Source organism: Tupaia chinensis, unplaced genomic scaffold, assembly GCF_000334495.1.
Source record: "Tupaia chinensis unplaced genomic scaffold, TupChi_1.0 Scaffold000361_2, whole genome shotgun sequence".
Lineage (NCBI taxonomy): Eukaryota > Metazoa > Chordata > Mammalia > Scandentia > Tupaiidae > Tupaia > Tupaia belangeri.
In genome coordinates, this window is record NW_006159858.1 from 5,315,294 (window position 1) to 5,326,775 (window position 11,482).

An 11,482-nucleotide genomic window follows, 5' to 3' on the forward strand; every position below is an offset into this window, starting at 1 on the left:
TCCTTCATCTCTAACAGCTGTTTTTCTTTTTTATGGTGTTTATTTTTTCCTTCAAATCGTGAAAGAACTTCCTGACCTCCTGGAACTCATCTCTTCTCTCTTGCACCTTCTGGAGTTCATCATATCTCATCTATTGTATCTCTCTTAGTTTTGTCACTATTAATATTCTAAATTCTTTATTGCACATTTCCATGAGTTCCATTGTACTGTCTGTGGATAATGAAAGGTTGTTCTTTTCCATTGGGAGAGAGATGTTTTCTTGATTTCTCATATTTCTTGTGCCTCTGGTGGTTTCTGGTCATCTGATGGATGGTGTGTTTCTTCCTAATTTCTTGGAGTAATTCTGAGCATTCAGAGGGGTGTGTGTGTGGGGGGGAGGGATCCACAATCTCTCTGCAATTCCATCCCCTAATGCTCACTAATGCTCACCAAGCAACCTGTGCTTTCGACTTTGGAAGTGGATATTACAAAGACCTCACTGTTTCTAGGGAATAGGTGCACCTGGGCTGAGCTGTGAGGTTTCAACTGGGAGTTCATAGGGATATGGGAAGAGATGAGCCACACTCTCTCTGCAGCTCCGTATTTCTCCCTGCTGGTCACTCTGCAGTCCCTCTTCTCTGAATGTTAGTCACTTGGTGGTGTATTCACTTTGGGCTAATTGCTTAAAAGATGTTTCTACAATTATGAGATCATGTGTTTCCCTTTACTGTAAACTACTTCTGTGACAATTTCTCCCCTCTACAGTGTTTTGCAGCATGGTATCCACAGAAAGAGAGTTCAGATTTGTAAAGAGGAGTTTCTTCCTTTGGGAAGCAGGTTCAGTAAGGGTTGAGGATTTCTATGATCCTGTAAGTATTCAGATGCTTGGCTACTGTGCACCTAGGCCTGTCTAGATGCTTAGTGTGTGAAGGCTGAACAGCATTGAGAAAGTAAGGTTAAAAAAAAAAAAGGAAAAGAAAACAAAGGAGAAAAAAAGACAAAAACAATCAAAAAAAGGAGACAAAAAATTTTTTAAAGTAAAAAATCAAATCACACTGAATTCAAGCATTCTGTACTGCCACAGCAAAATGTACCTCAGATTTAAATGACTTCTGAAATTAACAAGAGAAAGGGGAGGTCAGAAATGAGAAGTGTTTTAAAAAACTTTTTTTTTTTTGGAGAGATTTTTACTATAGGACGCATGCACTCACCAGAAAGACAGAGAGACAGAAAGTGAGAAATTACCCCCAGTGGGGGGATGGCCACGCCGCAATCCCTTCTCCTCCATTCTGTTGGAATCTTGGGCACACATGAACATGCACCCGGTGTGAGTTTAAGCTACCAGGTCTGGGACTCGAACCGCGGTCGACTACATGGGAGTCCAGTGACATAGCCATTACACCAAATGCTGGTCCCTAAAAATGTTTTTTAAAAAGAAAAACCATTTTTTTTTGAGAGGGTTTTTGCTATAGGGTACGTGCACTTGCCAGAAAGACAGAGAGACAGAAAGACAGAAAGAGAGAAATCATCCCCAGGGAGGATGGCCACGCTGCAATCCCTTCTCCTCCATTCTCCCCTCAGGATCTTGGGTATGCAGGCACAAGTGCCTGGCGTGAGTTTAAGTTACCGGGTTGGGACTTGAACAGCGGTCAACTACATGGGAGTCCAGAAACATAGCCATTACACCAATTGCTGGTCTGTAAAAAAGAAAAAGATTTAAAGAGAGAAAGAGACAGAAAGAGGACAGAGGTTGCTGTACCTGTCTGAGTTTTAGGGTTCTGGAAAATGAAGTGTAGAGCAGAGATTCAGTCACCTTGGTCCCTGAACATGTCAGGACACACCTCAGATTTAAATGGCTTCTGTCTGAGTTTTGAGGGTCTGGAAAATGGGGTTTAGAGCCAAAATTCAGTTACCTTGGTCCCTCAACTAATGTATTTTTTCCAAAGTAGTATCAAAATTAAATTTTCTATTTGACCCATTTTGATCTTTAATATCCCTTGCAAAGAAAACATTTAATGTTTAAAGATGTTATAAAGGTTGGAACCAGCAGTTAGCATAATGGCTACATCGCTGGACTCCCATGTAGTCGACCACACTTTGAATCCTGAACCTGGTGGCTTAAATTCACGCTAGGCGTGTGTGCATGCCTACCCAAGATCCCAAGAGGAGAATGGAGGAGAAGGGATCGCAGTGTGGCCATTACCCCTGGGGTGTGATTTCTCACTTTCTGTCTCTCTGTCTGTCTTTCTGGTAAGTACACAAACCCTAGAGCAAAACCCTCTCAAAAAAAAAAAAAAGATGTTATGAAGGTGTAATAAACATAGGGAGAGTCTAGGAAAGATAAGCCCTAGCTACTATCTCAGATTTTCTGTACCAGCTAGTTCAAATGTCTAAATGAAAATGTAAGAATTCTTTAGTTTTTTTAAACTTATTTTATACTTTCTATCACTGTACATCACAACAGCTTATAAAATGAGCTTTCCCAGCATAAATACACTGCACACCAGTCCAGTTAAAGATATTATCATACATGTTATCATCAACTTATTGTGTTCCTTAAATGTCTTGCTCCTCTAAAAAATTTAGAACACTTCACAAGTTTGCATGTCATCTTTGCACAGGGGCCATGCTAATCTTCTTTGTATCATTCCAGTTTTAGTATATATGCTGCTAAAGTGAGCACCATTCTGTAGTTCTTTTTTTAAAATTATTTATTTAATTTTATTTTATTCATTCATTTTTAATTTGATGAGAGAGAGAGACAGAGAGAGAGAAAGCAAGCCACCAGGTACAACACTCGAACCATGGTTGGCCATGTGGGAGTGTCCAGCGCCTTAACCACCACACCACCTACCTGCTGCTCCCCATTCTGTAGTTCTTATACCTTTGGAGTGCTTTAGATTACAGATAGTATCTAAGAGTTAGCCAAGAGTTTATATTATAGATAGAAGTTAAATTTTTTCACGTATTTTTACTCCTCTATTGAGATAATTATATGGTTATTCTCTTTTAGTCTGTTAAATTGGTGAATTGCATAGACTAATGTTTGGCTAATTTAGATAGTACATATCTTCAGATTCACGTGTACAGAGTTCTTTCAGGAACAGAGAAAACAGTTTTCAGTCTTGGATTTCCCAGACACCACTGATCATGTTAATTGCTATTCTTCCATTTCTTTGATATACTATCTATTGTCAGACTGTCTAATTTTTGTAAAGCCAACAAGTATACAGTAGTTTCTGCTTGTGGTCATAAAAATTTTTTTTGGAAACAGGTTGTGGCAATGATTGTACAACATTGTGGATATAATTAACATCACTGAATGGTACAGCATCTTTTTTTTTATTATTTTTACAGTTTTGTTTAATGAATATTAACTTCCTTATAGAAAACAGGATTTATACCTATTAAATAATATTCTAATAAGAATAAATGTACCTGTACACAGATAACTTCATTAAACCAAGATCTTCTCATTATAGATCAAACCTTGCAAACAGGCCTAATCTGGCAGTACCAATTGTTCATTTATTATGGGTGGATTTCCCAATTTACAAATAAAGCTCTTACTTATGGGATAGGTTGAGGGTTTCAGAATGTCCTTAGTACGTATTCCCTGATACTGGAGGGTTCAAATTCTCCTTCTGTCCATCAGATCACATTCGCGTGCAGCTGCATGGCATTTTGCAGGGGCACCCTCTTACTCCAGAGCTAAATACATTAAACAGTTAAATACACATAAAGACATAATGCAGTCAGATAAATCTCTGGTAATAATTCTATGCCCTCCATTCTTCTTTAACTATCAGGTTGGTGGGAAAGTCATGATGTGTTTTTCTATGCAAAAATGCATGACTTCCCTGACGACCCAATATAATTTGCTTATTATTCCTCAAATAAAAACATGTATTACCTGTCTCTTCATCACCCTTTCCCCCCTTTTCCAGTTGCTCTCACCTGGAATGCTATTCAAGCTTCTATCTGAACATCAGCATTTCAAGGACCAGGCATAGTTCTAGCTCTCCACCAAAAGGAAGTCTTCCCTGACTATTCTACCCTACATTAACCTAGGCTCTTGTTTAGTTTTTAGCAAGCATCTGGGTCTAATCTTTCTGCTGCCTAGTACCGTTAGTTTTTCAGATTATTTACATTTTTTTTAACTTATCTTCCAATTAGATTACAAGTTCCTTAAAGGGCAGATTCCCATATTTCGTTTTTCCTATATTCCTCATGTACCTTCAGAATAAATAATCTAAATGTCCTGGTTTGAAAAGTAAATGGCCAATCCAATTCTGACCCGACATGTACATTTGGTATTCTTCACAGACTGTCCTAGACTCGATCTATGTTCTTCATATAAACATGGATATTCTGCTAACCCAGCATGTTTCTGAATGCTGGGCATCAGAACTCATAGGCCGACTCTGTGTCCCAGTCACAGGACTGCAGCTGTTCATCCTGTGGGAACTCGACCTCAATGTCATACACAAAATCTGGATCGTCCTTCTTCTTCTTCTGTTTTTTCTCAAAAAGCTCGTCCATGATGCTCTTCCTTTTGGCAAGCTCCTTGTCATCTAGTTTGTTCAGGTCTTCCTCAGGATCAATAGTTGTTTCCCGTTTAATTTGTTCCATTGTTTCTGCCAAACTCTGGCCCCGTAAATAACCTCGTAAAAAACAGAATAACTTCTCTAATTGCCTCAGGGATACTTGTTCCAGGTAACTCTTGTGCCGTGGATTATTCTTTAACTGTTCAGCAGCTCTGGTACAATCTGAAAACTTTGAAAAGTTTCGGACTGGCATGATACGTTGGCGACTTTTCCCCTTGATTTCATTTTCATAAACTAAGATGATAGCTGGAGGCTGGAATCTAACTCCACATTTCATGGCAGTGCACATCATTCCACATACACTTCAGGGTAAATCGGAGGAAATCTGATGAAAATGTTTTAGTTGCATAATGACTTCCTGCCCGGGGAAGTACGTAGAGCGCATCTTCTCTGGGCTCCGTCCAGACCGCAGAGGGTGGGTAGTTCCGCGCAATCCCGGGCACCGAGCACCTCGGTCGGCCGGGAGCCGGGTGGAGCCACAGCCCGGCTGACTGGACGCTGGGCGAACTCCCCCACAGGCGATCCGGCCACAAACACCTGGAAGCGGAGGTGGAGGCCTGCCCGGAGGGAGTCGGAGGATCGGGGGCCCCGCGGGGCGCCCCGCCGCCGTCCCCTCAGCAACCGCAGGGCCTCCCCGCACGTCACGGCGCCGGCGTCGCTCCCCCTGGTACAGCATCTTGACGCAGCAGTAAACTACTGTTTCAAGAGAAGTCAGATTCCAAATGGCCACCATGGTTCCAATACCTGGCCTGGTTGGCCTGAAATACACTGGGTACATGCACAGGTGCCCAGAATCCAACAGACCAAAGGAGGGAGATTGCAGCGTGACCAGACCCTGTGTGGAAAGGTGATCCTCTCTCTCCTTATTGTTTTGGAGAGGTTTTTGCTATAGGGCATTGTGCTCACCAGAAGACAAAGACAGAGAGACAGAAAGTGAGAAATCACACACACCCCCGCCCCGGGGGGGATGGCCACACCACAATCCCTTTTCCTCCATTCTCCTCTTGAGATCTTGGGCATGCACGCACACACACCCAGCGTGAGTTTAAGCCACTGGGTCTGGGACTCAAACTGCGGTCAACTATATGGGAGTCCAGCAACATAGCCATTATGCCAACTGCTGGTACCCTCTCTGTCTTTCTCTCTCTTGCATGTATGCACCCTATGATAAATGAAGGAAAGAAATTGTTATACTGCTCAAAGTGATCTACAAATTCAATGGGATCCTTATCAAAATATTAATGATGGGGCCAGCAGGTGGCATGATGATTAAGGCACTGAACTCTCATCTGACAGCAGTTCCAGTCCTGGTCCTGGCAGCCTGCTTTCTCACTTTCTCTCTCTCTCTTTGGTGAGCACATGTGTACTAAAGCAAATGAATAATAATAAAATTAAGTAAATAATTATTAAAACATAGAATAATTCAATTATATTCTTTATAGAAATAGAAAAGACAATCATTAAAAATTTTGGAATCACAAAAGACTCCAAGTGAGCCAAAGCAATTAAATGCAAAAGGAACAAAGTTGGAGGCATTATCTGACTTTAAAATATATTACAAGCCCATAGTAGCCTAAACTGCATGGTTAAACAGACACATAAACTAATGAAACAGAACAGAGAACCCAGAATTTAATCCATGAGCATACAGACAACTAATTTTTTAAAAAGCTGTTATATTTTCCATGAATAAGAAAAGCAGAAATGGCACCCCAACAAGTTTCTAATGCCTTAATTTACCTCCAGCTCTGGCAACAGGTACAAGTATGCCCAGCACATTCAGGGAATTTTTCAAATGTGAACTTGCATCCTCCCCATGTGGGCTCGCCCCACAGAGTAACATTTTTGTTGTTATTTGTTTGTTTGTTTTTCTTTAGTTTTTGTTATAGGGCACTTGCACTTACCAGAAAGAAAGGTGATGACCATGCTACAATCCCTTTTCCTGTCTTTGGGTTTGGGGCACACACACACACACACACATGCCCAGAGTATCTTTCAAATCACAGATCCAGGACTTGAACTATGCAGTCAGGCCTGTGGGATATAATCACCTCAACCACCATACCACCTGCTGGCCCCCAGAGTAACATGTTCTATTATTGTTCCACTATCCAGCTCCCCAGCCAACTGATTTTTTTTTTCTTTTGCCAGAAGGTGTATGTGTTTGCTAGAGAGAGAAACAGAGAGTGAGAAAGCATCCTGACAGAAGATAGTCATGCTGCAATTCTTTCTCCTCCATTTCTCCAGAATCTCCATTTTGGGATTTTGGGTGCACAATCACATGTACCTGCTGTGTTTTTTAAGCCACCAGGTCTGGGTTTTGAACTGTGCATTTGGCCATGTTGGACCCAGCCACATTAACCACCATGCCACAGGCTGCCCTGTCAACCGATTTTTGACAAAGCTCCAAGATAATTCAGTTGAGAAAAGACAGTCTTTTCAATAAATGTTGCTGAGAAAACTGGATATGTATAGACAGAAAAATGAAACAAGACCCCTACCTCTTACCATATGAGAAATTTAACTCAAAATGGATTGAAGTCTTAAGTGCAATGTTTGAAACTTTGAAATTATTAGACAAAAACATGGGGGAAACTATTGCTGATCCCCAGGACTGTAAGGAGCTCTTTATGCCCCTTACAACCTTGGCACATGCTGTTCTTTTGTCTAAATAACCACCCCTTACTCTTGTCCCCAATATTAAACTGAAGTTTTCCTTCCTCTGAGAAACCCTTTCCACAGACTGAACCAATCACTTTCTGTTCCTTTATAGCTTGTGACTATTTCAGTACCAGCATTTATCTCACTGTTATGACCATGTGTTTCATTGTCTGTCTCTGCTACTGCAATGGGTTCCTCTTGAGGGCAAGAACATCCATTCCTCACTTTTTGAAGTTCTCTTCTGCCCAGTCTGGCACCTTCCCTCAGTAAGTGCCCATTAGGTTGTTATGGCTTATTGACATTTGAGCTAGCAAAGACTTCTATAAGGTTATAGGAGATACTAGAAAGGAGGCATATCAGGAGAGACAAGGAGGTGACAGCTTAGCTAAGTCCTACTAGATGAGAAGGAGGATAAAATAAATTGGAGAAAAAAGACTGTACAAACAGCTTAGGTAAAGATGGTAAGACCTGAAAGAGGTGTGTTAGAGAAATGACAAGCAAAGAAAGGAGCCATGCTGAGGAAGTGCTGGAAGATAGGCTAAACTAGGAGGTGTTAGGTCCACGTTCTATGGTCACCCCTGCAGTGCTGAGCTGAGCTGCACGGACAACGAGAAACCACAGAAAGACTAGACTGCAGTAGGAAAACACCATGTCCATCCCGCATGTCAGTCTTCTAGAAGTCCCTTAAGGCATCAACTGTGTTTTTGTCTTGTCATCGTGCAATCCAAAGTGCGCATAATCCCTGGCACATTATAGGTTCTCAATAAATTTTTCTTTCATCATTAAAATGTGTGAAATATGAAAACTCCCCAGAATTAGGAAGGATCCTCAATGTTTAATATTCTCTTGTTAGGTTAACATTTGTCCCATCTACAGCTTTTAAACATTTAAGAGCTCTAGTCATATTTAACTTTAGCATTTGGATTTATTTTTTTCTTGAGAAATTTCTATTAGGAAACAAAAGTCTGTTACAGAAATTCTCAATCTCTTGGATTTTATTTACTTATTTATTTTTGAAAGGGATTTTTGCTGTAGGGTGTATGCACTCACTGGAGAAACAGAAAGACAGAAAATGAGAAATCACCACCCACCCCAGGGGGGATGGCCCCACTACAATCCCCTCTCCTCTATTCTCCTCTCAAGATCTTGGGCATGCATGTGCTAGTGTAAGTTTTAACCCACAGGGTCTGGGACTCGAACCACGGTTGACTATGTGGGAGTCCAGCGATGTAACTATTATGCCATTGCTGGTCCCTCTCTTGGATTTTAAGAATATCAAAGGGGCTGGCAGATGGTGTGGTAGTTAAGACACTGGACTCCCACATGGCTGACCATGATTCAAGTCCTGGACCTGGAGGTTTGCTCCCTCCCCCTTCCTCCCCCTTCCTCCCTCCTCCCTCTTTCTTTCCCTCCCTCTTCACTGTGGTGAGTGTATGTGTCCTGTAGCAAATTTAAAAATAATATAAATAATGATAAAATAAAATAATTTTAAAAAGAAACCAACATTTGATTCTTTCTTAGTCTGCAATGCCTGAGGCAGTTTTTACTGACATTTGCTCAGTTTATTTCTTGTAATTGATGTATTCTTCTCTCAACTAAATGCTAAATTAAGAGACAAAGATTCTTATTTGTAAAGCATGCCAATGGACCCTTGAAGGATGATACCTCACAGACAGAACATAGAGTTTTTATTAATGATGCCCACAGACTAATTGTGTCATTAGCTTACCGGTTCAGTGACCCAGGAGCTTAGCAGTTTTGGAGATGCCAATGAAGTTATTTGGGTGATAAAACAATGCTCAGATGATTGGATAAAATTGGGACTTGGGGACCCCTGCAGTCCAGGAAATTCTCCAAGGCTCCACTTAGTTATGTAGAGCCTCAAAGTGAATGTGAAGCTTCAGTTTCAAATTGAGTGCATTTTCCATTCATGGCTTGGCTTGTTTTGTTCAGTTTTACTTTGAGTGTTTGAGGTTGTCTTTTCTTTCTTTCTTTCTTTCTTTTTTTTTTTTTTCCTCCTTTGGAGAGGGTTTTGCTATAGGGAGCGTGTGCTCACTAGAAAGACAGAGAGAGACAGAGAGAAAGAAAGTGAGAAATCACCCACCGGGGGGATGGCCACACCACAATCCCTTCTTCTCCATTCTCCTCTCGGAATCTTGGGCACACCCTGCGCCTCTCGGAACCTTGGGCACACACATCTTGGGCTCACACACACACACACACACACACGTGCCTGACATGAGTTTAAGCCACTGGGTCTAGGACTCAAACCATAGTCGACTACGTGGGAGTCCAAGGACATAGCCATTATGCCAAGTGCATAACTACAGTCCCTGAGGTTGTCTTTTCTACATAACAGCTAAAAACAGTTTCATAAAACTAAAACAAAAGGCTTTCTATTCAGGTGCCTTCTGTGTGTGCACATGTATAGTACATACCTGGGATCAAAGCTGTCTATATAAAGTCAAAGCTTTAAAACCCTAGAAGGTTTCACTCAGCTTCCTCAAGACCTGAACACCGCTCTCCTTTTCCTTTGGCTGGTGTGGTCTCCATAGCGTCTTCTTCAGACTCATCTTCCTTATCATGGTCCTCCTCCTCATCCTCCTCCTCATCATCCTTCTCCTCTTCCTCTGAGGCTGGGGCGGCAGCTGCTGCTTTCATCACTGCTGGCTCAAATTCATCTTCCTCCTCATCATCTTCCTCACTGTCATCTTCTTCCTCATCGCTGTCTTCCTTCTTGGCATTCTGCCATTCTTTGCCCCCTTGGCTGGGGTGGTAGCTCCTTTCTTACCAGGAGTTGCTACCAATGCTTTGTCCACTGTGGCTCCCTTCTTGCCAGGTGCTGTGACTGCTTTGGCTGGTGTAACAGTCTTCTTGGATGGTATGGCAGCTGCCTTTTTGCCTGGGGTGACTGCTACTTTCTTGTCAGGTGTGGCAACTGCAACCTTTTTTGTTGGAGAAACTACCACCTTCTTTGCTGGAGTTGTGGCAGCCTTCTTACCTTTTTCTGAGGGACTATAACCTCTTCTCCACTGCTATCATCTTCTTATGACATTTCCTTACCTTCACTGTCTTCTTCTACCTCCTTTGGAGGAGGAACCATTTTTTGGGGGGTCACCTTGATTTTTACCAGCCTTAGCGAGCTTCACCATGATGGCGGCTTACAATGGCAGAGTGTGTGACGGGCAGGTGGCACAGATGAGTCCTGAGGAACTCCAATGATGTTGATGGTGGCCACAAGCACTGAAGATCCCGGAGCACGTACACTCGGTGGCCAGCTAGAGCTCAAGACTGAGGCGAAAGCTCTAATTCATTACTTTTATAAACTAATTAGTCAGTTTGTTTAAAGTTTATGCAAATCATGGGAAGACACCTTCTGAGCTCTATTCAGGGTTTTAAAGTCTCCTTAATCCAGTCTGTAAACTTGTTAGACAATTATTTAAAATGAAATATTTTGAAACTGCAAAACAAAGTACAACAAAGAAATAAAGGAGAATTTCAGATGCTGATCTGCAGGTTTCCGATAAAATAAAGGTCTTTAGAGCTTAATACTATGGTTTAATATGTTTACATGCCTCTTTAGATGATGACAACAAGGTTCATCACAGGGCTTAAAATGATGAACATTCCCATTGGATCTCAATTGTATCCCTCCTAGAACTTCTTGGTTAAGAAACCATGCTGTAATTCCACTCCTGGGTATCTACCCAGAGGTAAGGAGAACACTCAGACCAAGAAGTGCTTGCATATCAATTTTATTGTGGCATTATTCACAGTTGCTAACACGTGGAACAAACCCAAATGTCCACGAACAAATGAATGGGTTGAAAAAATGTGGCACATATACTCTATGGAATACTACTCATCCATTAAAAAAATCTTGGCATTTGATAGAAAATAGATAACTATGGAAGATCTACTGCTAAGTGAAGCAAGCCAAGCTATGAAAGAGAGACATTATATGTCTCTATTTAACATATACCAACTATGGGAACCAGGAGTTAGCGTAATGGCTATGTCGCTGGATTCCCACGTAGTCGACCGCGGTTCGCTTCCCGGACCTGGTGGCTTAAAACTCACGCCCGGGCGTGTGTGCGTGCGTGCCCAAGATCCCGAGAAGAGAATGGAGGAGAAGGGATTGCGGCGTGACCATCCCCCCGGGGGGGTGATTTCTTGCTTTCTGTCTCTATGTCTCTTTCTGTCTGGCTGGCGAGCACACACACCCTATAGCAAAA

At 41.9% G+C, this 11,482-nt stretch overlaps 1 non-coding gene and 2 pseudogenes across 1 annotated transcript; 1 reads left to right on the top strand and 2 right to left on the bottom strand.

The window, feature by feature from the left end:
* Positions 1–2,555: 2,555 nt before the first annotated feature.
* Positions 2,556–2,662, bottom strand: LOC114008622 (U6 spliceosomal RNA). The gene has a single exon (XR_003550130.1). It is a non-coding gene; the product is annotated as a U6 spliceosomal RNA (small nuclear RNA).
* A 662-nt stretch (positions 2,663–3,324) lies between these two features.
* LOC102476492 (centrosomal protein of 19 kDa pseudogene) lies at positions 3,325–5,244 on the bottom strand (annotated as a pseudogene).
* Positions 5,245–10,400: 5,156 nt separating this feature from the next.
* LOC102495049 (putative 18S rRNA (guanine-N(7))-methyltransferase) overlaps positions 10,401–11,482 on the top strand; it is an 8,650-nt pseudogene continuing 7,568 nt past the window's right edge.